The sequence below is a fragment of the Lycorma delicatula genome, chromosome 5, assembly GCF_047948215.1.
Source record: "Lycorma delicatula isolate Av1 chromosome 5, ASM4794821v1, whole genome shotgun sequence".
NCBI lineage: Eukaryota > Metazoa > Arthropoda > Insecta > Hemiptera > Fulgoridae > Lycorma > Lycorma delicatula.
This window is the reverse complement of record NC_134459.1, coordinates 41,777,414-41,802,951: the sequence shown is the minus strand read 5'-3', so window position 1 is coordinate 41,802,951 and position 25,538 is coordinate 41,777,414. Positions and strand designations below refer to the sequence as shown.

At 31.5% G+C, this 25,538-nt stretch overlaps 1 protein-coding gene and 1 long non-coding RNA gene across 6 annotated transcripts in view; one reads left to right on the top strand and one right to left on the bottom strand.

The window, feature by feature from the left end:
• Positions 1-25,538, top strand: part of LOC142324887 (uncharacterized) — a 55,847-nt gene that overhangs the window by 8,644 nt on the left and 21,665 nt on the right. The window lies entirely within an intron of this gene.
• On the bottom strand, positions 3,949-11,821 carry LOC142324407 (uncharacterized). Its single transcript, XR_012756276.1, has 3 exons — positions 11,363-11,821; positions 10,554-10,704; positions 3,949-4,119 (listed from the first exon to the last, which is right to left on the bottom strand). It is a non-coding gene; the product is annotated as an uncharacterized LOC142324407 (long non-coding RNA).

Below are 25,538 nucleotides of genomic sequence, written 5' to 3'. Positions count from 1 at the left end.
TTGATGAAATGAAGTCTACGAAAAACAAAAAAAATATCAACTTTTATTATTAAAAACAAAACGGAACAAAATTTAACAGAAAACAACGAATGAATTTATGAAAATTAAAAACAACTTTTTAGCGTAATAAATTTAGATCGCAAACAACAAATTGAAGTTATGGTAAACGTATAACAAAACAATCAAAACGTAGTTAATAGCTGAACCGACTTATAAGTGAAAAATAAAATTAATTACTCGATTTCCGTAGCCAAGCGGTAGCGGTCTCGGCCGTTCATTCAGAGTACCAGGTTCTTATCCCGGCCAGACACGGTATTTTTCATACGCTACAAATTTCCATTTTCTCGTTCCCGCTTTAGAAGTTTCTTTGTAAGCTTCTGCGGTGAATTAATTCGTCGATCGAAAAAAAAAATAAATTAACGATAAACATTGTATAGATAGATGGTAACAGCGACCGATTCAGTCATCATGCACGGCTATCAGGAAGTTATTACGTCTAATGTTTGACGTAGCAGAACTGCGGTTCAAATTTAGTTTCTCTAGAGAGATATTCAACATTTATAGTGAATCAATGTAGATGTTGATCATATGATAAAAAATGTCACACCCTTACCGTGAATCGAACTGACTATATATAAAATAAAAGCTACACACCACCGCACTACACTATTTGATTGTTCTGTCGCCTAAAGTTATTCATCTACTTTCAATCGAGACGTGAAAGTAAAAGATACCTCTATAAATTTTTCTTTTGGGGTTTAATTAAGTTAATAAATAATTTTTTTATTCCGATTAGTGTAGAATAATATATTATATAAGAGTATATAATACTCGGGAACGCGTAAATACGCTATTTCATTAATAAAAAAAAGTAACTGTCCCGGAATTTGTGCGGATGGATCAAGGGAAACCGTGGTAAAACCTTAATCAGGTCGGCATGACAAATTTCACTATCGATTAAAAAATAAAGTTAGGTTCGATTAAAGTCCATAAATATAAAAACAGATTAAATAATATCGAGATAACTAAATTAAGCGACTAAATATATAATAATTCACAATTCAAAAGGCGTTAATGAAAATTATTTATATTTATTTATACGGTTAACAGGATACAGGAAATTGAGTTTTTTTTACTTTTTAATCGGTATAATTTAAAATTTTATCGACACAGTAATATTGTTTATGTAGAATGAAATAATTTAATTGTTTTTAAATAAACAACCGATGTTAAATTTTTTTTTGAAACGGTTCAGTAACGGAAGCATAATGCGGGAAATGTACACATCTTTTGTCTTTTAACCCGTGATTTCTCAGAAACTACTAAAAATACAGTTCTCAAACCAATTTCTTTCGATTTTTCACTTCAGATTTCATAAAGAAAAGAAAAACCATCGCGTTTACTCTTTTATTTGGATCTACAGTCTGGCTGAATTTTACCAAACTGGCAAGAATTAAGGCAAAACATTTTACCTTACCAGACAAGACTTATTTAATTTTACCTGGCCAGCCAACTATTTGAATGTAGCATATCTAAATTTTAATTGAAGAAACATATTTTCTTTGTAATTTCAAGTAATCCTCATTACAGCTTTATATATATATATATATATATAAAGCTGTAATTTTTTATATATATATATATATTTTTTTTTTTTAATTATAAATAATCTAAAGTAGTATAATTTGATAAAGGGGAGATCGACTAGGAAACAAAGTGTTTTACTAAGAAATTTGATTTTTTCCTCGATATACTTTCAATACTGCATAATTTTTATAGTAAAAACATAATTTGACAAAGGGGTTCAAATCTGACTCAAATTTTATTACTCGATATTTAAAAATATTTCGCGATTGTACCCTAAATATCAATGGCGTATTTGAAATAAAAATCAGTCAAGAGGAAATCTGGGTAAGTTATGCAACCGTTTACTAGTTTTGATTTTACTCAAAAATATATAAATAAAATATAATTTTTTATAGAAATAGAATAAAATAAGTGGACTGTGAATTTTTTATTCTGTAGTCTTCAATTAGCCATTATTTCTAATTCTGATGCACGGCTTACACACACAACTTAATTTAAAATATTTATTATTTTATTTAAATATATTTATTCGTTTACTTAATTCAATGATTCTAACTAAAGCGCGTGCGCGCATACTGTATTTAATTCGCGCAGGTGTGACGGTACTAGAGGCAACAATCGGCACTAACTAATGTATTTCACAAGTTACAGAACAAATTTCGCTTATACCGTCGGAAGATTGTTGCAGCTGTGAGGCTTAACACACCAGGTACTTAATTAACCGGGCGATCGAGTTCGAGACCCGGCCAGTCCGAATTATTATTTTTACACTTTAAATATTATTTAATTTTACCGCTCACCTTTGACGTCACAATATACTCGTATAGCAGTAGTTTAAAGCATTTATTGGGGTGGAGGTGTGCGATTTCGCAAATATTTTTATTTTTAAAAAAAATATGACTTTAATTAGGTGAAATCTCGAGATACTGAGGGTGCCCTTGCTCTACAGCCTCGCCCCCTTGAGTTTTTAAGTTGAAAATTTAACGCATCAACGCCCCATATATAGAAATAAACTGACCATCTTTGGTCAAAATCGGTCCGGTTGATCTGGTCGAAGATTTAGAGGCCAACACCGAACTCTCACACTCGTACATACGAACATTAACATTCGGAAAATTTCCATCCTGTTTTTTGGATTCCGTAGATGCGAAAACGTCAAGATCCGGCGAAAATCGCATATGCCCAAATTGGACAGATTACGATACTTTTTCCTTCTAGAACTACAGCTCTATTATTGCGTTATTTAGACGGGAAAGTAAAAGAACCGCTCAAGATTTTCCTGGATAGATCAAGGGAAATCATGATAAATACATAACCGTGATAAATTCATGACAATGAGTGTCACAATATATTTAATTAAATGAAAAAAAAAAAAAAAATTAAAATCAGTTAAAAATTGTATTAATACTAAAAAATAAACACTACCTCAGGCGATTTAGTACAATTTATTAACACAGCATCAAATTGTATTTACTATATATAACCTATCAGCCAAATAATCCGTTGAATCGCTTAAAACTTTACTTTAAATTTACTGTAGAGATATCCTTCGTAAGTTAGATTCACGTGTGGATGTATGTTGCGTATGGAAAAATTATGCAAACCATAGAAATATGATTTTACTCGCAAATAAATATACATACAGAGTGTTTATATAAGAACTGTTTGATTTCAAGTACGATTTAAACGGCATTATATTTAAGGTAGTATAACTTACTTACTGTACATTAGTGTCTATCCTTAACGGGTAGATTCTGAAGTTTTTCTTGGTGTACTTCGATATATGTACCGTTCGTTGCCCTGCAAATGTCCAGACGGTAATCCGGCTATTCCCACGTACTCGTCAGGATGTCGAGTGTAATGTATGCTACCGTCGCACTGCAACAACCCTCTTCTGTAGATGGTTGATGTTGCGGATTTTTTTCCGAATAATGATTTTTACATGCCCTCCCAAAAAGAAATCTAATGGGGTTTAGGTTCCTTGGTGGCCGTGCGATCAGCCCTCCTCTTCCATTCCGCTTGTTTTGAAACCGATGTATAATGCAGCACGGACAAGGTTGCTGTAATACGGCGGAGCGCCATTTAGCAGATAGAAAATTAATCCTTTTTACTTCCTTGTATGAAGTAAAGGAAGTGAAAAGTATTTGAGCTAAATTTCAACTTTTAGTGGTTAATGGGGTCACATTAATTCGGCATTAAGCAGGTAATGAAAAAAAAACTACAAAAAATAAAATTATAAATAAATATTTATTTTTATTATTATTTTAGGTGAGAATAATGATATCAAAGATTAAATTCCACGGAAAACTAAACAAACTGTTCCGGCATTTGCCCTATTGTATCAAGGGAAACCGTGGCAAAACCTTGATAAGAACAGCCTAACAATATTTATGTCTGTGATACATTTCACATTACAGGCTTATAACATAGTAAAAACAACTTATACATTACGATAATATTACAATTTTAATTATAATAAATCTTTATGATTTATAAATTTCTTCCACATCTGATGAAATCCATCCTTTTTCGCTGCAAAAAGAAATAAAAATTATATAATAATAACAACAATCTTCAATCTCTTATCGATAAAATATATCGAAAGGTTTTCACCTGTTACACCCGTCTTCAGAAGAATATAATAAGAATGGAATGAAAAAACACATTATGTGTCACGGTGGTTCATTACAAGCACGAGTATATTACTTCAATTCTAACGATCGATTATGAATACATTTTTGATACAATATTAAAAAAGGCTTATATTAAAATTACAATGAATGCAATCGATATATGGATTAACAGAATAAAAGTTCTTTGAACAATAAACTCAAACATAGAAATTTACAATTACGTAATCTATTCTGATCGGTTCCTGCGTACTGATATTTGTCATATATATGTATTTCCGGGGTTTGCAACAAAAAAAAAACATCAGTTATTTTCCAGTTATAAATAAATCAAAAAAATTATTGTGCTTTAATGAGAAAATATTGTTTACTATGATTAATTTACAAAATGTATGAACAGAATTGTCCCTTTCATACAAGTGACGTAAACAAACAAATAGTTTTCAACTCTAGATGAGGGAGATTAAAATTTAATGAATCAATTTTTATTTTTTAACTAATTTTTCTTGTGCTACCTCGTTAGGTTACCTAATGATGGCATATAGACCTGCAGTCCAGTCTTTGGAACTGTTGCTAATTGCATCTTAGTTAGCAGTCATTTTACTGTTAAAGTTAAATATTTAAAACTTATATTCAGGTATAAAATAGATAATAGCCTAGATAGAGTCCCTAGTCAAATGTACGTAGACTACTCTCGCATCGATTTAAAATACCAAATTTGGCCTTATAATTGGTAAAATAAAATAAAGTTAAAAGTCAGGGACTCCCCTTTTATGACTAGACTAATTTAGTGTAACAACTCTTCTTTTAGCTGCGCGATTACCATTGCGGTCGATGTCTATACACAGTTATGGTCACAAGCAATAATTTAGCCATCGAAAGGATCTACCTTCACAAAAAATAGACTTTGTTGGCTGTAGTTGAATTAATCGACAGATTCCCGTGCTTTCAATCCAGCAGTATGGCTTACGCCATAAAGGCTCACCGTTAATGACAGATCATTTTTCCTCTTGGCTTTGAAGTTTTAAGATGTTACTTTAGCATCCAAGAAAGTTTATTTAAATGAGTTAATTAAATCTTGTATTCTGATCAGTTAATAATAATATATTTTATACGTTATATACATCGTATATCTGTTCCGCTAGATTCCAAAAAGAGTGTTATAGTTATGATACCAAAGAAAGCAGGAGCAGATAAATGTGAGGAATACAGAAAAATTAGCTTAACTAGTCACAAATCAAAAATCTTAAATAGAATTCTTGCATAAGAATTGAAAGGAGAGTGGAAGAAGTGTTAGGAGAAGACCAGTTTGGTTTCAGGAAAAGTATAGGGACAAGGGAAGCAATTTTAGGGCTCAGATTAACAGTAGAAGGAAGATTAAAGAAAAACAAACCTGCATACATTTATAGTCTTGGAAAAGGCATTTGATAACGTAGACTGGAATAAAATGTTCTGCATTTTAAAAAATTTAGGTTTCAATTACAGAGATAGAAGAACAATTGCTAACATTTATAGGAACCAAACAGCAACAGTAATAATTGAAGAAATTAAGAAAGAAACCGTAATAAAAAAGGGAGTTCGACAAGGATGTTCCCTATTCTGTTACTTTTTAATCTTTACATAGAACTAGCAGTTAATGATGTTAAAGAACAATTTAGATCCGGAGTAACAGTACAAGGTGAAAAGATAAAGATGCTACGATTTTTTGATGATATGCTAATTATGGCCGAGAGTAAAAAAATTTAGAAGAAATAATGAACGATTTGGAAGAAGTTTTACGCAAGAACTAGCGCATGAACATAACAAGAGCAAAACAAAAGTAATTAAATGTAGTAGAAATAATGTAGATGGACCACTGAATATAAAAATAGGAAGAGTAAGATTATGGACGTAGCAGAATTTTGTTATCTGGAAAGTAGAATTACTAAAGATGGACGAAGCGGGAGCGATATAAAATGCCGAATAGCACAGGCGAAACGAGCCTACATTCAGAAACATAATTTGTTTACATCAAAAATTAATTTAAATCAAAGATTTTTGAAAGTATATGTTTGGAGTATAGTTTTATATGGAAGTGAAACTTGAACAATCGGAGTACCTGAAAAGAAAGGTTTTTACTAGATTTTGAAATGTTGTACTGTAGGAGAATGTTAAAAATCAGATGGGTGGATAAGTGACAAATGAAAAGGTGTTGCAACAAATTGATGAAGAAAGAAGCATTTGGAAAAATTTAATTAAAAGAAGAGACTATATTAAATAAGAGAATATAATACTATATTAAGAGAATATATATATATATATATCATTTTCTATGACCACATAATAAGAACATTTTGGTCAGCCATTATCAAAGTCTCTTTGATGGGACTGCGTTTGAGCCTTGCGTTCCTGCCAGTACTTTTTAATAAGTTCTGTTCTTTGTGCCCTTTCTAGTGTTAAAAATGTTCATGTTGTATGTTTTTCTGGCGAGTGTGAAGAAAAGGCGTCTTTGTTTTTGATTTTCTTGTTTAATTTTATCTTATGTGGTGTCTTCTGGTGTAAGACAGTTTCCTTAAGATCCTCTCTTATTTCTCCAATCCACCTGCATCCTTTTATGGTGTTTTTCTAGTAGAGATTGTACTATACTAGCCGTCTCAGAAGACTTGAATCTTCTGATTCAAGAAGATTACTACAGTTAAATTTTGGAGTAATAAATTGTAAAGTAATGATGCATAAAAAAATTAGCAAAATTTTACATAACTTTTCATTTGTTAAAAATAAATATTTTGTTAATAGTCTATTAATTATGATTCTGGCCATTTAAAAATATTCTGTTGCTGCTTGTTGTAAGGTATTTCTATGCAATTTATTCAACTTCCACAATAAAAATATATAAATGACATGAGTATTTATCGTTTTCCATAATTTATTTTAGTGTTCTATTATAATGTTAGTTTATAATAATATACTGTATGTTCAAAAATTTGAATGTATTTAGAATTCAAATTATCATCTATGTCCTGGTTTGTTTGATTTATTAACTGTACATAATTTTTTGTTTTTAATTAAACATTAATGTCTTTTTTCTTTTTCCTTTTTTGAAAGTATTATGTATTATTTTTAAATTTATCTATTAGGTTAAATCGATTACATTTATTATCAAATTATTGAATTTGTAACAAAATTATTGAAAATAATGATGAATGGTATAATAAAAAATAATGTTAATTCCTGAATTTAAAAATCATAAAATTCGTTTACAAACATAAAAAATACCTAATTATTATTCAGAAGTGATCCATTAGTGAAAAAAAAACCTTTTGGCATGCCAAAAGGTGGAGGTAGATTTCACCGGTGCTAAGTAAGGGATAAAAAAGATTTCTTTCTACCTTAAGTTAAGAAAAACAAATTTACTCAATACAACAATGGTTGCATGTGAAATAAAGTTTCACATGTTTAGCCTACAAGCCCCATCTTCTTACAATTTCAGCAATATTTCAGTCATCCCTTGCTGTAAGGGTTGGTCATATCAAAAATAGTTTCAAAGGTTTTAAGGTCATGGTTAGTGGACTAACGACCACTTTAAACCTATTTGATATTGTGCCTATTGAAGAAGGTATGATTATTTTTTGTCTTCGAAACCTCATTTTTTCCACCCCTTGGACTGATAGTTGGTGATATTAAAATTTTTTACTTAGATAAGTCTTAGGCCCTTATCCGAAGAATAGTAGGAACTTTAAAGAAATTTGATATTTTACTTAAGAAAGTTATAGGGATATTTTGTTTTTTTGAAAAAATCCCCCCCATGGACTGATTTTGCCCATTAATGAATTCAACCGAGATTTTGGATCGTTATATTTTATGTATAATTTGAAAGTGATTGGTGAAAAATTATGGCAGTTATCTTGTCCACAAGAAAGTGAAATGTGTGTGTATATATATATATATATATATATATATATATATATATATATATATATATATAAATAATCTTTTGAACTGATGGTGGTTTTGGGGTCTGGGGGATGTGAAACACAAAGATGTCAAAATTTTCTAGAAGGCAAATCATGGTACCCATTACAATAGATAAATTTCGTATGAAATCTACCTAAAATTCTATAGAATTTTTAGGTTTCTTAGTTCCAGTATATAAAACTGGAAATGGAACTCTAACGTTACAAAAAATGGAAAAGAGGTCCATATAAAATTCCATATAAAATATGGAGGTTCATATTCCATATAAAATATGGAATAAAAGAACTAAAATTTGAAAGGATTCAGAAAAAATTCTTACTTGTTTCCTAAGTGATTATTACACTAATAAATATAATACGCGCAATTGAGTTTACTTGTTTCTTACAACTAATAATGACTTCTAATTAAAATATAAATGCTATGTTACTTTAATTTTTTTGTCAGAATTATGAAAAATCATTTTAATATTTGATTTTTTATTCTGTTAAAGTAGTACTGCAAAAGAAACTTCATTAACCCTCACATTACCAAACAAGGTATTCTAACTAACCCAGGTTGATTTTTTCCTTATAATAATTTTATGTGAAGAGATACATACTTGTGGTTTCATAACTTTGCTCTGAAATGATTGAAATAGTATTCACATTCATGACCGACCCATTTTTTTTTGTTTTCATAGTTATTATTGACAGGATATATTGCTGGGGTTGTAAGACTTCCCTACTTAGTGTGAAATGCCAAAAATGACAACTGATAATTTTTTCACCGGTTGTCCCTTGGCTGCTGAACTATTAAAACAAAACATGACACTGGTTGGTACTCTGTATTCCGATAAGAAAGAGATTCTGAAGGAATTTTTGCCCAGAAAGAAGTTCATTCTTCAATGTTTGGTTTCTTAAATGACCAGTTTTCCGTGTTCCAAAAAGGGGTAAGTCGGTAATCTTACTCTCTACTCAGCATCATGAGAGGCAAGTGAGGGGTGAAGGAAGTGAATACAAATCTGAAATAATACTTCATTACAACAAAACTAAAGGTGCCGTAGATAATGGAGACAAAATGACAAGAGAATACAGGCTGTGTTAGAGGAACCAGGGGGTGGCCACTAAGACTTTTCATGGAGATGGTAGATATTGCAGCACTGAATGCATAAATTCTGTACACACAAACATTTCCTGAGTGGCAGGAGAATAATCAGAGCCGATGGAAACTTTTCATGACTGAGCTGGCATTTGTTCTTGGCAAAGGCAACATGGAGGAAAGAGCTAGAAATATCAACAGTCTTAATAAGGAAGTAAAAGACGCACTGAAAGCATGTGGTACTGAAATTCCGACAGCAGTAATCCAACCTGAAAGTTCCAAGTTACCATCACAGTGCTGTCAAGATTGCAAGAGAAATGAAGATAGTAAAACAAGATTCTATTGTGTAATGTGCAAGAAACTTGTTTGTAATATACACAAAGAAGTAACTGTTATTGTGAACCGCATGTTATGCAAAAATGTACCTGAATGAACAGTTCAAAAATGTTATTTGTTATTTTGAGGCAAAGCACTAGTTTACTGCAATGACAGCCAAAACGTATACATTTTTAATTTTACAGGTGTCCATTATTGAATTTCTCTTGTGAATGATATAAAATTTATTGTACTTCTACGTTCAATTTTTAATACTTTTAATTATTTGAAAAACTGTATTTCAAAACTAAATAAAGCTATTCGTTGAAAATAACAATCTAAAAACAAATATTACACTAAATCACAAAGTAGTACTGCTTGGTAAAATAAAGGTGTCGAAAAGTTTGGCAATGGGAGGGTTAATTTAGACCGGGTCTAAGCCACGCCATCAGACAGGTGAAAATAAATTATGGTATGTCATAACAAAATCTTCTATTTGAAAAGTTATATTTTACAAACCAGAAATAAATACTAGTTAATTTGAGATACAATACATTATACTTGTTCTTTTGTGCATATGTATCGTTTCAATTTATTTGAAGTTTGAACAGATTATTTAGGAATTTTGAAAACTACAAATTCATAATTATTATATGAATATTTAGAGTCGTACATAGATGCACGATTTCAATTAAGATAAAGATGAAAAAGAACTCTAAATCTAACAAGAATTTCCACTAAAACTGATGGCAATCTTGGACATCTCTTCGTAATGCCGGGCAGAAAAAAAGATTTGCACTAATAAGAATAATGTTTTTAGTGTACAACTATTTTACATAAAACATGAAGAGACTACTTACTTATTTTTAACAGATCACCAAGATCAAGAAGGGTTTCAAAGAAAGCTTTCTCTTTTGCAATACTATTAACAGATTTTACTGAAAAATAAAACTTTTTTTTCCTACTAAATGTAAGTAATATTGTACTTACTTATGATCGTAGAACGGTGCACTTATCTCGTACGAGAACATATAAAATATTAAATAATTTAACTGTAATCTGGTGAAAATTTCATTCTCATCGTTTCAAATTCCTCTGTAAAGTTAATGAACAACAAAAGCTGAAATCATGGCAAACACAGCTGTAAATAAAAAAAAAAGAAAAGTATATTAAACCCCTTAGCATAAGAGCGACAAAAGTTAATCATTTTTTATCAGAATAAATTATATCTTAATATTGTGAAATTTAATAATAGATATCGATCACCTTAATTCATTCTTCTTGACTTCGTCAGGAAAATTGTTTATTTATTTATTATTTTATTTTATTTTGTGATTATTTAAACATACAAAAAAAAGTTGTACATTTGGTTTAAATAAACAGAAAATTATATTTACTCTTCCTCATAAAAAAAAAACAAATTGCTCTCTTCACCGTAATGTTAAAAAATATTACTATTAATTACACTTCAAAAAAATGGTTTTAATACCATTGTTTTTTTGTGCAATTCAAATAATTTCTCTCCTAGCATTCAATAAAAGTGTTACAGACTTGATTTTACATCAAATTTACTTCTATAAATCATTTTAATAGATACACCCCCCCTCTTCTAAGCGGTTATATAAAATAAACAATCAAAAAATTCAAATAAAATTAAAAAAACGCAATAATGTTCAATTTAAACAAAAATTTTAACTTTTTAAACTTTTTAACCAAAATTAAATCGAAGGTCAGGTTATTTAGTAACGCAAATTTAAAGAAAACCTGATTAATGAATTATAAAGCCTAAAGTATCTTACCTAATATCTGTTTTTCTTTAGTTTTCTTCTGAATCATCCTCAGGAACAACTCTTTTCATTCCACAACAATAATCGGCAAGCATCTTTAGACCATTTTCCCTGGAAGCACGTTTCCATCTCTGACACATCCTAAGAAAAGTGTTCATTGTGCTTATCAGTTGCTAAAGTTAAGTGGAAAAAATTTCAAACGTCAATGTAAGATATGCAATTTTCTTTAGACATATTTCTATTTGAAGTCGCTTTCTTGATTAAAATTATTTCCTCTGTTAATTTTATTTCTTCATTTTTTGTAAAATCTTGTTTTTTGTAATAGTTGTCCTTATGTTTGTCCCAATTTTTATTTCATATCATTCTTTTTTTTGGTCTTTATTATCCCATTTTTTCTTTGTGTTCTGTACCTCACCTTACATTTAGACACAATTAACTATATTGTGGTAAGAATCAGTGTCTATTCCTGGATGTAATTTACATTCCATAATTTAATTCAGAAATCTCTCCTAATAATTATAATAGTCTAGGAGATGGATTTCACAATTATATATAAAACTCTTTTATAAATTTCAAAAAGAAATCCTCTTGACTGCCAGTTTATACACACAGGGCGGTGTTGGGAGTCTTACACATATCACACATATCAGTGGCAGCGACCCAATGGCCCCTAACCACCTCCATGCGCAGACTATCCCTATCCTGCCCATCATGCATGCTTTGGCAGAACACATTATCCACGATAATATAGCCTCCATTCACAGTGGAACTCCTTCCTCTCTACATCTATTCACTTGTGGAGCAACCGGTCTAGTAGGGGTCCGGGGTTTGATCTACAACACCACAATAAGAGGAGGTCGCTGTCTACATCCAATGTCAGCAACACTATAGATAGGTCATTGTCGGCCCCAAGCCGATGGGTTGGAGAGTCCTGCACACCACCTTGACAGTAGTGACGACCCCAAGGGAGCCCCCAACCACCTCCTTGTACAGGCTGTCCCCTCACCATCCGTCATATGAAGGCTAGCCCTCTTGCAATAATTCCTGTGCCATCTTGGTTTTGAGGATACCCTCTACCAAGGCAGCCACTTCTCACCATGATATTTCACCGGTCAACGTCGTCTTCAGCAGATTATCTTCATCAAGCCTACCAACAGCAGCGAAGCACCAGGATCTCTTGCTATCACCAGTTTATACTTAGTTAAAAATTCTGAAGGTGTAGTTCTTTAAGTTTTTAATCTAGCTCATACTATCTTGACTATTTTTCCTTGTAATAAACCTCTGTCAATTGGATAATGCTTAATTTCCCTCTGTATGTGAAATCTGGTTTATTTAATTCTATTGGTAAGCTGTAATCAAATCTCACTCATGTTTTACAGTGGTAGTTCAACGTACATTTGAATGAATTTTTGCATTTTATTGTACAATCAAATGAAAATTATTCTTTGATCCATTTTTGTCTAAACATCAACTCCAAGGTGGTGTTTGATGCCTGCAGGGTAATTAGACAGTTCTGAAGGTAATCTGAGAGCAAGTCTGGTTCTAGCAGAGAATACCAGGTCTGAGGTATTTCTTGGTGATGGGATAGAGATGAATGAGCAGTGTAGTTTTGTCATGGTTATAGATTCCACAAAGGGAGAAGACTGCAAAGCTCGAGTGTTATCGAGCATTGCTTAAGATTAACGTGGTGACAAAGCTTGACTTGGCAATCAATGCAGTTGGTAATGTGGTGGGTAAATGCCTTCTCAGAAGGTTGCAAAGTATGTCGCAAGGAGAGCTGATCCGAGGTACTCTTTCCGGCTGGTGGCAGATAGAGCTGCTAAGCAAACAGCTACGGGTGGAGACAAGGGTAGTGTTCAACAAACGGATATCGTGCCAACCCAAAATAGGACTCTAGTGGTTAGAGCAGAGGGACATTCTTATGCAGTTTATCTTTACTAATTTTATCTTACTAATTCCATCAAAACATTTTTCTATAATTTGTCTGTCTTCTTGAATAATTTCATGATCTATGATTTCGCAATTATAACTGAAACTTTGATCGATCATCCATTCCCCCCATGTTAATTATCAAATCAATTTATTTTGAAACTATCAGCCAATTTTATCTTTAAATATTTTTATTAAAATTTTGGCCACTTTCGAACTGTTAAACTCACTTGTAATAATTTTCACGATTAATTACTGTATTACTTACTTAATAAGGTGGTAATAAATTTTAGGTGTTTTTTAACCCTTTAAAACATTAATCTTATCACCGAATTTTTTATTCAAAAATGCACTTTTCAAGAAGACTTATTGAATAATTATGATAGTTATATAAATAAGAGTATTTATTATTCACAGTTTTAACTGTTTACACAGATGCTCCGAACTAATGATTCTATGATTTTGAAAGTAACACAGATCTATTTTCTTTTTTTCTTTTTGCAATTGTACTGACACGAGGACTGGACCCACTTTTGAAGCATTAGTCAGTCCCCACCCAGTGAGAGGTCGCCACCTACGCAAAACAGCCACACTGACATTACTGGCCACACAATTGCAATTAGTTGCTCAGTGCAATTTCATACACTGAAATAATCTTACGCGCCACAATATATATATATATATATATATCTGTGTGTGTATCTGAAAGTAATTTATTACATATAAAGACCGAAAATACCTTTTTAGAGAATTGTACACAATATATTAAAAACTACTATGACAAACACATAATATGCAAAAATAAAACAATAAAATTCACAACAATACAACATAAACCCCGACCTGAGTACTCACCTACATAATACATGAATGAAAACATGATTAATAAAATACACAAAATACATACATAAATACCAAAGATGCAACATCATGCATATACATAAAAATCAATACACTTAATACATACAGAAACTAATCTTGCCCGACTACATATACACAATACTATAAATAATAATGAAATACACAACAATAAAACACAAGCCCCAACCAAAAAAGAGCACTACATCAACTACGACCCATGCAAGGTACTCCTACTCGCCATCCTGTGCCTCTCTTCTACACATAATAGCCTCAACAATGGCAGTTTTACCCCGTCTCGCTACCTCCAAGACAAGCATCTTAGGGGCTACATTCCCGACCCGTAACTCCCCAAACTCATCTGGGTGCGACACCCTAGCATAACATGTTCTGAGGAGTGAACGACCCCACAATACTGGCATAGGGGAGAAGCCCTCTTCCCACTTCATCCCAGTTAAACAGAGGCACTGTACCTTCCAGAGCTACTTGAGATACTTGGGATTGCAGTGAAGCTACTTGAACTTCACTGCAATCCCTACTCAGGCGCCCCTCCCATGCACAGTTATAACACTGCTCCGATGATCTACAGGAGACCCTAGATACGGCAGATCCAGCAGATTTTAACTCTGTTATTGTCCAGCAAAGCCCCGCAACGGCCACTGCATAAGAACGACCCTCTGCTCTAACCACTAGAGTCCTACTTTGGGTTGGCACAATATCCACTCATTGAACACTACCCTTGTCTCCACCCATGGCTGTTTGCTTAGCAGCACTATCCGCCATCAGCCGGAAAGAGTACCTCCGATTGGCTCTCCTTGCGACATACTCTATAACCTTCCGAAGTCACTTAACCCGTCGCATTACCATTGTCAAGTCAAGCTTTGTCACCGCATTAATCTTAAGCAATGCTCAATAACACTCAAGCTTTGCGGAGTCTTCCCTCTTGGTGGAATCTACTACCACGATAAAACTACGCTGTTCATTCATTTCCATCCCATCACCAAGCAATAACTCAGGCCTGGTATTCTCTGCTAGAACCAGACTTGCTCTCAGCTTACCTTCAGACTCTTAACTGTCTAAGTACCTTGCAGGTACCAAACACCACCTTAGAGTACCCGCTACTATTTCCATTAAGATCCAACACATGGACGGCATCACTCCCCATAGCACTGGTGGCATCAGGTTCACTCACGCAAGTAAACCGCTCCTTCTGCCAGAATCTCTTGCACAGGACAATTACTTCCTCCTCATTGACTCTCTCGATGACCAATACTCTGCTGGAGCTTCAGGACAATGTCTTTAATCTCCTTCTTAGTTTTGGTGTTGTCTTTTACAAGCCGGGTCAGTTTCCTGACTTCTTCCCCAGGCGCTGACTCCCGAATTCAACTGGACCATCCTCCTTAGCAGGTGCCTCTGCAGCCTGCCTACAAATCGAAGACCTAGACAGGCTTATATGTGGCCTAAAGCCGTTGTCCTATAACATTTCATAGCAAAATATCCATTTGTCACATGCGAACAATCATGATCATGTTGAAGAACTGGCCAATATATTCCACCTGACCTCAACCAAGAACACATCTATTTAGATATACTTTTAACTAAAGATGTTTGTCTCTACGTACTGAAAGATTCTTTATTATAATACATTATATTTCTTACTTTTATTTATAATATTTATGCAAAGTGTGATGTTAATAACAAAAAATATTAATGTTTGGGTGTTTCTTCTAAGTTTTCTTTGTCTACACCATTCTTTTTTTCTCATGGGATCATTGTTTTGCAGTAGCATATTTGATCAAATTACAAAAGAATTCTTTGATTAGTATAAATAAAATTCATAGAGAAATACTGAATTGATTGTACAAAAAATTATAATCCAGTTCATTAAAATTCTGCAAAAAACAAAAGAAAAATTTCTTAGTATATTATGAATTTTTTTTTTAATAAATTACAGTAATAAACAATCTATGTAGAATTCAAAGTTTTATTAATTATTATTATTATTAATCATGCATTTCATTATTATTACTTCATGTATTTTGGGAAAGAGCAAAATACAAAATTAATTTTTGTCGTTGCCAGGGGAATTCCAACAACCTGGTAGATTTTCCAAGTTGGAGGAGTTTACTACAGAATGGATATGTCTGAAAGGAGGTAGTGTTTGTCATATTATCTGCTCATACTGACTTACAGTATAAGTACACGGGTGATTGCAGGTAAAAAAGAAGGAAAAATCCAGTTATTGAAAATGTAATAAGTAAAATAAGATAAATAATGGTAGATTAAGCATTCAATCGACCACAAGGATATGAAGACTAGCTCTGGAATGGAAAATCTGAATGAAAAAATGAACAAGGCTGACAGTCGGTTTATCCATGTAATGAAGATTGAGAAGGAGCATAACTGAAAGAATCTGTGTAAGAGGAAATACAAGCCTGAATGAAGATCACAGAGGTGATGGCACAGTAAACTGATAAAGAAAAGGAAGTTAGGGATATTTCAAGAGTATTTAGGAGCAAAGGAACCTTACAAACAAGAGAAGGTTGTTTCCAACAGATAGCTGGATGAAAAGGAAAGAAGAATCTGCACTCAACTCACCGGATTGGCAAGTCTTCAAACATTATTCTGCTCATTAAAATTCAGTTATCTCATGATATGTTGATCTGAGAGTTAATATGATTATCTATTAAATTATAAAATGATTAAAAAAATTAATTAAAAGATTGTTTACTATGAATATAAATTATCTAATCATTTTGAGTTTTACTCTAGTATTTTTACTACTCGGTCTGGTGATCAAAATTCATCATTCTCTGAGGGTAGTGAAAAATGTATCTTGTTACTGTATAGTACTGTTTTTAACAGTTTTACAGATTGAAAAATTATTGTTCATCTGCAGCTTTACAAGCTGTTGAATAACTGTCACAGCTTTGTGTCTAATGTGAATTGGTTGACTCCGTTGAACATACTATCTTTAACTGCCACCACTGGGAGCAATATTGTCAGACACTGGGACATCTAGATCCTGATAATGTTATGGGCTGTATGCTCAGGTGCAGAAGGAACTGGGCTGTGGTAGTGCATGATTACAGACATCATCAAGGGTAAGCTGGAGGATGAGTAGTGGGTTACGGCCAGTCTCCGGGAGTGGGTGGCAGGAGCCCACCCAGGACATCACCTGCCGATGACTCCTGGTGAATATCAGATCCTGCCGCTCAGAAGCGGGCAGTACAAGTATCCCGCACCTATCACAACAGGAACCGTGTTCATGCCATGCGGCCAAGTCCAGTTCCTACGGGAAGAAGGGGAAGGTTTTTTAAAAGGTGTGAGCCCACACTACCATCAGATAGCACCTGATGACAGCTGGAAGAGCTTTTTCTCCCCCTATGGAAAAAAAACCTGTTGAATAAGGTTTTCAACAAATATCTGCACCTTATGATTTTTTTTAAAGGTGACCGAATTTAATATCCTGGAGAAAGAATTTATATCAGTTTAAATCACCTGATTATCTTGTACTTAGTTAATTTAATTGTTTTTTTGTCTGTAGAGAAATATAATTTAATAATCATAAAATTTTATAAAGATTGTACTAACCATCATACTCGTGCTATTATTAGTAAAGTTAGTTTCATTTAAGTAAATTACCACTTTGCCGGCCTCCATGGCGCGAATGCTAGTGTCTTGACGTTTCATTTGGAGGTCTCTGGTTCGAATCCCGGTCAGACATGGTATTTTCACATGCTACTTGTCATTCATCTCATCCTCTGAAACAATAATTGATGGTGGTCCTGGAGGTTAAAAAAAAAAAATAGAGTAGATAATTGCTTAGAGAATGAGTAATACACAAAGTTCTTCTAGAATTATCACTTTATACAAATTCTGTTTTAATCTAAATGAAAATAAAAAAAGTTTAAAATGAAAAATGAAGTTTAAAGTAAAATGAAAATGTAAAAAGTTAAAAAATTATTGTAAATAGTAAAAGCTGGTATTTTGTTATTTTAATTGCGAAATTGTTTCAAATAAAACCAGTTTATTTAACTAAGATTGAAGATCAGCACGATTAGTTTTAATAAATATTAAAATATCGATATTAAATATTTTAACATTTACTATTACAGATATCTCACACTTATTCTAATCTATTTTCAACCGTATTTTTCAGCAGCTATAAAGACAGAATTCATCCACTGGATGATATCAAGCTACAAATCTAGTGAACGGGGTTAGGCTTAAATAGATAGGGTTTTTTTTTAAATAAATCAAAATTTTTTCAATGTTTATAATTTACTGTTTTTGTTAGGATTCAATTAATGGTGGGTATTTATAGGGAAACACAGCCTGAGTCTAATAAAAAACAAATATTAAATGGCTAAAATATAACTGGATTTAGATCATCATGAGATATAGTATAATAAAATTTAATTTAACAGTATTATTTTTCCAATAAACTAGATGGAAAAAACACAAACAAAACTGGATTATTCAACTTTAATTCTCTTTCAAGTAACAAATTTGAAACACAGTACTTACTTAACCTGTTCATATTTGAAATAATTTTTTGCATTGCTGCCTTTCTCCAATTACCCCTCTACGTCTGTTGCTTGTCTTCTTTCTGTTTTGCGTGAATTATTTAGCTAACTTCCCACATTACATTTTTTTAAGATGTCACAACCGCTTTAGTTTTTCATTACAAATTCTATCCATCATTCTATGTGTACCAAAACATTTCCTCATAATTTATAATTTTTTATTCTTTACCTTGTTACTTTTTCCTGTATGCTGTTCTGATGTTCTATAGCTGGAGTTTCTGATTTTAATGTTTTGTCTCTTAGCGCAATTTATGTCTGTAAAAAGAATCAAGTAAACCCTATGAGAAATTTCAAACTTAGTAAACAGGTGGTTATTTTTTTAACTAGAGATCTCCTAAAAAAGAGAAGAACTTTCTACTTGTACAACTAGTATTCTTCCCCAAACTTATTTGTAGGAATATTGAATCGGTGCACTTATTAAAATAAACCGAGTAACTTAGTGAAAAGAGATATTAAAAACAGATTTGAAAAAAGGAGAACTAAAATTTTCTTCTTCTCACAATCTGTTGCGCCTAAAATGGCCAGAGAGAAAAACTGTTGTGATGCTTTTTTCTCTGCATAAAAATCCCTTGTGCAAAATCATTAAAACTATTAAAAAAATTAAATTTAAAACTAGTACACTTGATTCACCTTGCGACACATAAAATGTTCCACATAATAAAAATCTTCACAAGTCTATTATTAACAAATAAGGGTATGTTAATAGGCTAGTTGACTGTTTTTGAGAAACCGGTTTATATTATGCCTCACAGTCTATTTTATTAAAATATAAATGTTATACTACATAAATGATCATTTAAACTACGTATTTTGCATTTTTATAAAGTAATTAAAATTTTCCACCAAAACTCTCCAAACTGTCATTGTCTCTCCTAAGACACCACACTTTATAAAACAATCAGATGTTTAGTGAAGTCTTTAAGATGTTTCTAAAATTACCAACTCTAAAATGAATTCAAAGTTTTACAAGTACTGTGTAGTGCCTCAGTGTGAAAGTACTACCATTAAAACTCCAAACAAATTGTTTATTTAACTGTATATGTTAATTTATTTAGTAAGATCCAAATTGTGAACAAAATCCTTCATCTTTGGGCGGCTATAGATTCTAATCTTCAAAGACCGGTGAAGAAATTGTATTAACTTTTTCTATATGCTAGGTGGATGAAATTTTATCGTCTAGTAACACAGATTGAAGTCTTAAAATAGGAGTATCCTGCCCATGAAGCACAGGTCTTAATAATGTCAATGGCAGATTAATGAACTGAATACCATCTTTTTTTTAACTACAGATATTTTGCAAACAAAAAATTGAAATTATTTTGTTTTCCACACTATACCGTTCGAATTACAATCAGCATAGATGAATGAATCTCTTTGTATTAAATTTTCTGCACAAGATTCAAAGCCCGTGGTTTTTTTTTTTATTTCGTAAGTTCATTTTAAAATATGCCAATCAAATTTTGCTACACCTCATTAACAACCACTTGTCTGGTATAAGTTTGTTACACCATCCAAAGTATTTGCTCAGCCTTCTGTTCAGATCAGCAATTTTTAATGTCATGCAAACAAAACTCGTGTAACAGAATGCAAACCAAGACAGATTACTTATAAGAGGGGATCCAGCGAATTTGCTAAATAACAGTTAACTTAACAGGTTAGCAGTGCTGTTGGAGGAAAGCAGCCCATCTTTAATAGCCCACCGAGGTGGTCTAGTGGTTAACTCATCATCGCAAATCAGCTGATTTTGAAGTTAGGAGTTGTAAGGTTCAAATGTTAGCAAAGGGAGTCTCTTTTATGGAGATTTGAATACTAGATTGTGGTTACCGGTGTTCTTTAGCGGTCAGGTCTCAATTAACCACACCTCTCAGGAACGGTCGACCTGATGCTGTACAAGACTACACTTCATTCACACTAATACATATCATCCTCACTCATCCCCTGAAGTAATACCTTACGGTGATTCCCTAAACAAAAAAAAAAGAGAGAGCCCATCTTTAGTATGACAAAATAAAACTTGTACTAGACTATGGGAAATGCAGATTTAAGATGCTTACATAATTAATATAATGTTCTATAGTGAATACAGCAACTCTTTTACTATTAAAAGTAGGGTAACAACAACAACATCTAAAATATAGTATTGTGCAAAATCTTTAAATATAATTATTGAAAAAATTCAATTTAAAACTAGCGCCATTGATTCATCTTCAGACACATAAAATGTTCCATATAGTAAAAATCTTCACAAGTTTGTGTTATTTATAATAAATAAGACTAATTAATTATACTTGTTTTATTTTTACTAAAACTGTTTAAACTCAAATGCAGCAGTCTGTGAAATGTTTTACCATTTATGATGTCAAAAATTAAAATTGTCTTACAAAAAGAAACCCCTTCAGTTATTTTGTAAAAGAAATCTGATCATGAGGTTTTAGATTGTTTTTCTATAATCTAATTAAATTTAAAATTATACTCACTCATGTCATCTAGATGTTGATTGTGTGATCTTAATCTGATCATCATTTTGACTTTTGAAATTAGCCTTTTCATCTTATTTTTTGTTCTACATTCATCACGTGTACAATTTTCTAAGCGTTACTTTAGTATGTTGTTCCAGCATTAAGTAGTTTAAATATCGCAATTTTCTGTAGCTGAAACAAACTTGAAACAATCTGGAGAAATATTAATATAAAAATAATAAAATAGATTAACAAGTTATTAATATTTTATTCTTTTGGAATCCATTTTTCCTTTTGTATTCTTCATCACACCATATTTTTTCAACATTGAATAGTTAAAATATTACATCATCTATACCTGAAACACACTTAAATATTCTGAAACAAAATTAGTAAAAATATCAAGGCGATTGATAAAAATACAGTTTTGTGTACTTGAAATATACATACATAATAAATAAAAAGTACTTCAGAAAATTCCATTCAGGTTAACATGGCTTAACAACATGTACTTAATCTAATCTTAAATAAATAAAAAAACAATATTAAAATAATACCCTGCTTTATAATCGCGCCTACTGTGGACGGGGTATGGAACGCGAACGCGACTTAACATAATTAATTCTAACTTAAAATATATAATAAACCTGTAAAAAACACAACACATATAACATAATTAAAAATCAATTACAACCTACTGAGGGGCCTGCTGGGGAAACGCGATTTTTCCTTAATTATAACATGCAAATTTAGTCTAACATGCACATGTTTGTAAAACAAAACAAGAATATATAATTACCTGAAAAAGAAACTTAATTCTACTGGAAAAGGAGCACCAGTTACGAAGTAAGTAGTCCTCCCTTTAATCGTTATTATAAAACTAAATAGTTAAGCCACATTAACGCTGTTCACTCTTAACCTATGTAAGTAATCGTTGTCGTACCTGCAACAAAAGATAAAATAAACGATGTTAGTATTATATATGTACCGTTAGTAACAAAAAATTATTTATTCAGTAGCATTAAGAAAATACATACTATCTAATCGATAGCTATTCTATAGCGATGTTATAATTCAATTTTATTATTTAAAAGGGCGGAAAAGAGCTTGTGTATCTATTTATTTATTGATCTAAGAAAACAAGACCGTTTATCCAAAATACTTAATTAAAAGGAACATTGTTAATCGTTATAATAGAATTAATAGTTAAACTGTAACTTAACGGTTCAAGAAAGTAATTTTAATAAAAAGAAATAAAATAGTATTCTTTATCACGTCATTTTATCTTTATTATTTTGAATCGAACAGAATAGAATTTTTGTGTTTTAATATTTAATTATGTTTATTAATAACTTTTTATTCATTTTTTGATTAATAATAAATTAAAAGAAAATTTTTGATTACTAAAAGATTAATTAATTAATTTGGTTCTTTATATTCTGAGAACTTTTTTTTATAAATACTTTTAATAATAGCGATTAACGGTAGAGTATTTTTATAATTAAAAAAATCTAGCAAATTAATAAATGTTAAAAAATTTATTAAAAAGTAAAAATATTTAATTATTTATTTATATTGATGAAAATTATTAATTTAATAATACATTTACAATTATCAGTGGCAGCTTGTAACTAAAATTAGGTGGGGGTGCTGCTCCAGAAAATTGTTTTCTGGGCCTTTTCAAGGCCCAGAGTTTAAAGTTAAAGTTTTCTGTAAAATAAAAAAAACAATGAATCATAGAATAGCTGAAAGCAGGATAATAACCTAATTCTACATTTTATCGCATTCAAGAATATGATTTGTGCGCTTAAAAACCGTATTCTGTTGAACCGAATAAATAATAGAATGTGAAAACAGAAAATATTTTGTAGCATCATTAGATAATAATTTAATAAAGTATCCGCTTAAAAAGATTATGGTCCAACGGTGCTTAATTTTAATTTCTAGGTTCACAGAAACAAATACATAATTAGGTTTTACTAACTACCTTCTTTTTCACCTTTCCAGTGTGTTTTTGGACAGATTTGGCGATCAAAGAGCCCTTGCTTTCCGCCATCTTCTGATCGCTACAGAAAAAACAGCTAAACCGCTTTCATATTCCTTCCTCTGACTAAACAAGAAAAGGGAACATGCAATGTTCCATACACACGTGGAGTAAAAAAAAACTACCTTCCACCAGACGCCAGGGTCAACAATGCTGTGGCCGCAACAATGCTCTCTCCCTCACAGCCTTGTGTGCAGCTTCCTATCTGTGCATGCGCACAACAGCCAAAACTATGCTGCTGGAACTGTGAAGCGCACAGTTCCGTACAAAGATTTTTGTATTTTTTTCATTAACTGTGGGTGGGGGATGGCTACTGACATTAAGGTTAGGATTATATATTGTACAAGTATAAAGAAGGAATTAAAGAAAAAGGGACATTATGTTAAATGTTATTAATAATATCAAGTGAAAATAGGGGATGCTGTGGTTCCACAGTGCCTATACCAAGCAGCCACTGATGTATATTATAATATATTAATATTAACCTTTTTGTTTTGCTTAAAAAAGTATTTTCAATACGTAAATTAAACGCTTTAAAAACTTGTACACAACATCACATTCATTAGTATACGTTGGATTACATAAGAATGAAAAAATCTATCGATTATACTAACAGTAACAACACCACACCTGTTACCTAAACTGTACATTATAATGCTTAAATATTTAGAATGATTGTTAAATAGATAACATAAGGTTTTTTTTAATTCCATATTAAAAATATTTACATAATGTTACAGAAATTTATAAAACTTATTTAAATATTATAGTTCAATTTTATAAGAAAAAGAAAAATCATAAAAATTTACCTGATGTGGCAAATATTGATCGATATGATGATAATCATGACTTTCAGTACTAATCAAGTTCATATTACGTATAAAATATTTAAAGGGTAAGTCAGTTTTATTGAATTAAATCTCTGTAGAAATTGAAATATTTTGATTCTTTTACTTAATTTATTTATACATTTGTTATAATAATTTGATGAATAAGATACAAAGATATAAAATATAATTATTTTAAAAATGATAAAACTTCTCTTACAAAAAATAAAAATTACGGTTAACTGACATACTATAATATTTCTCAGCCTGTCCCCTCCCCCCAAATTATAATAGTAGTGTAACTTACCTTAATTTTATTGCCCTGTGGTGGTAGAGGCCTTCAATTGCAGCCCACGATAACAACCAGGTTGATTCGTCTTCTTTCTTCTGATTCCTCAAACACGATCGACCAGCGCTTTTATGAATCATCCGGATATCAAGGTACAGACTTGTAGGTATCCGCCGGTATAGACTTGGCACCGGTGGATACGAAGCTGAAGAACTGCAAAGAAGGCCACTGTACCGCCGAACTGGATAATGATGCCTTCTTAAAACTAAAAGTTCAAATCAGGGTTTGCTGTTTTTTTACGATCATAGGCGATAATCCATTTTCATGAAACAACATGAAAATAATTAGAGGTATAAAAACATAGATTTATTCCAAACATATTAAAATAATTCAAGTTGAAATTATTTCATACCCGTAATAATCGTATTTAAAAATAAGAAAAAATTATAAAAGATTTTATTATACGCTTTAAATAAATATCTGATTTACAGATTTAATTCACCGATTTTGAGCTTGCCCTGATTCAAACAAAACACATAATAAAAACAAAATAATATTGCAGAAGTATGTAGATGATGACTGAAGATCGCTGAGAGGATAAGGGCCAGGGTGGACTATACACCCCCCCCTTAATGAAAAAGTATATAGTAAAAGTTAAAAAGAAATTAAATGATTTTCATTAATTACACTAATTCTAAACTTATTTTCTAGCTACCAATTAAATAAACTAATCAGAAAAATCTAAATTAAAAAAAAAAGCTTTTAAAGAGCAAACTTTATAATTAATTTTACTGTTAAATTTTAATTCGCTTAATAAAATCAGAGTAATATAACTAAAAATGAGTTTTTATTAAAATTAAAATAAAAATGTTAAATGTAAATTAACTTCTAGTGAAAAGAAAAATTAAATGAACAGTCTAAATATTAAAAAAATTATAATTTTGAAAAAAAAAGAGTATTCCCCTCAGGTGGATAATCGGGAGGACTGATGCTGTTGATGCTGAAGCGATGAACTGAAGAAAATGTAGACTGTAGCTCGCTGGATGGGGTAAAGGGCCAAGGTGGAGTATCCCCCCTTTATTGAATAATAATAACAATAAGTTTAATTATTTAAAAAAATGTAATTGTTGTTAAATAAAAATTAATTATTAATCTATGTTCAAAAATCATTCTTTAAACAAATAAAAAATTAC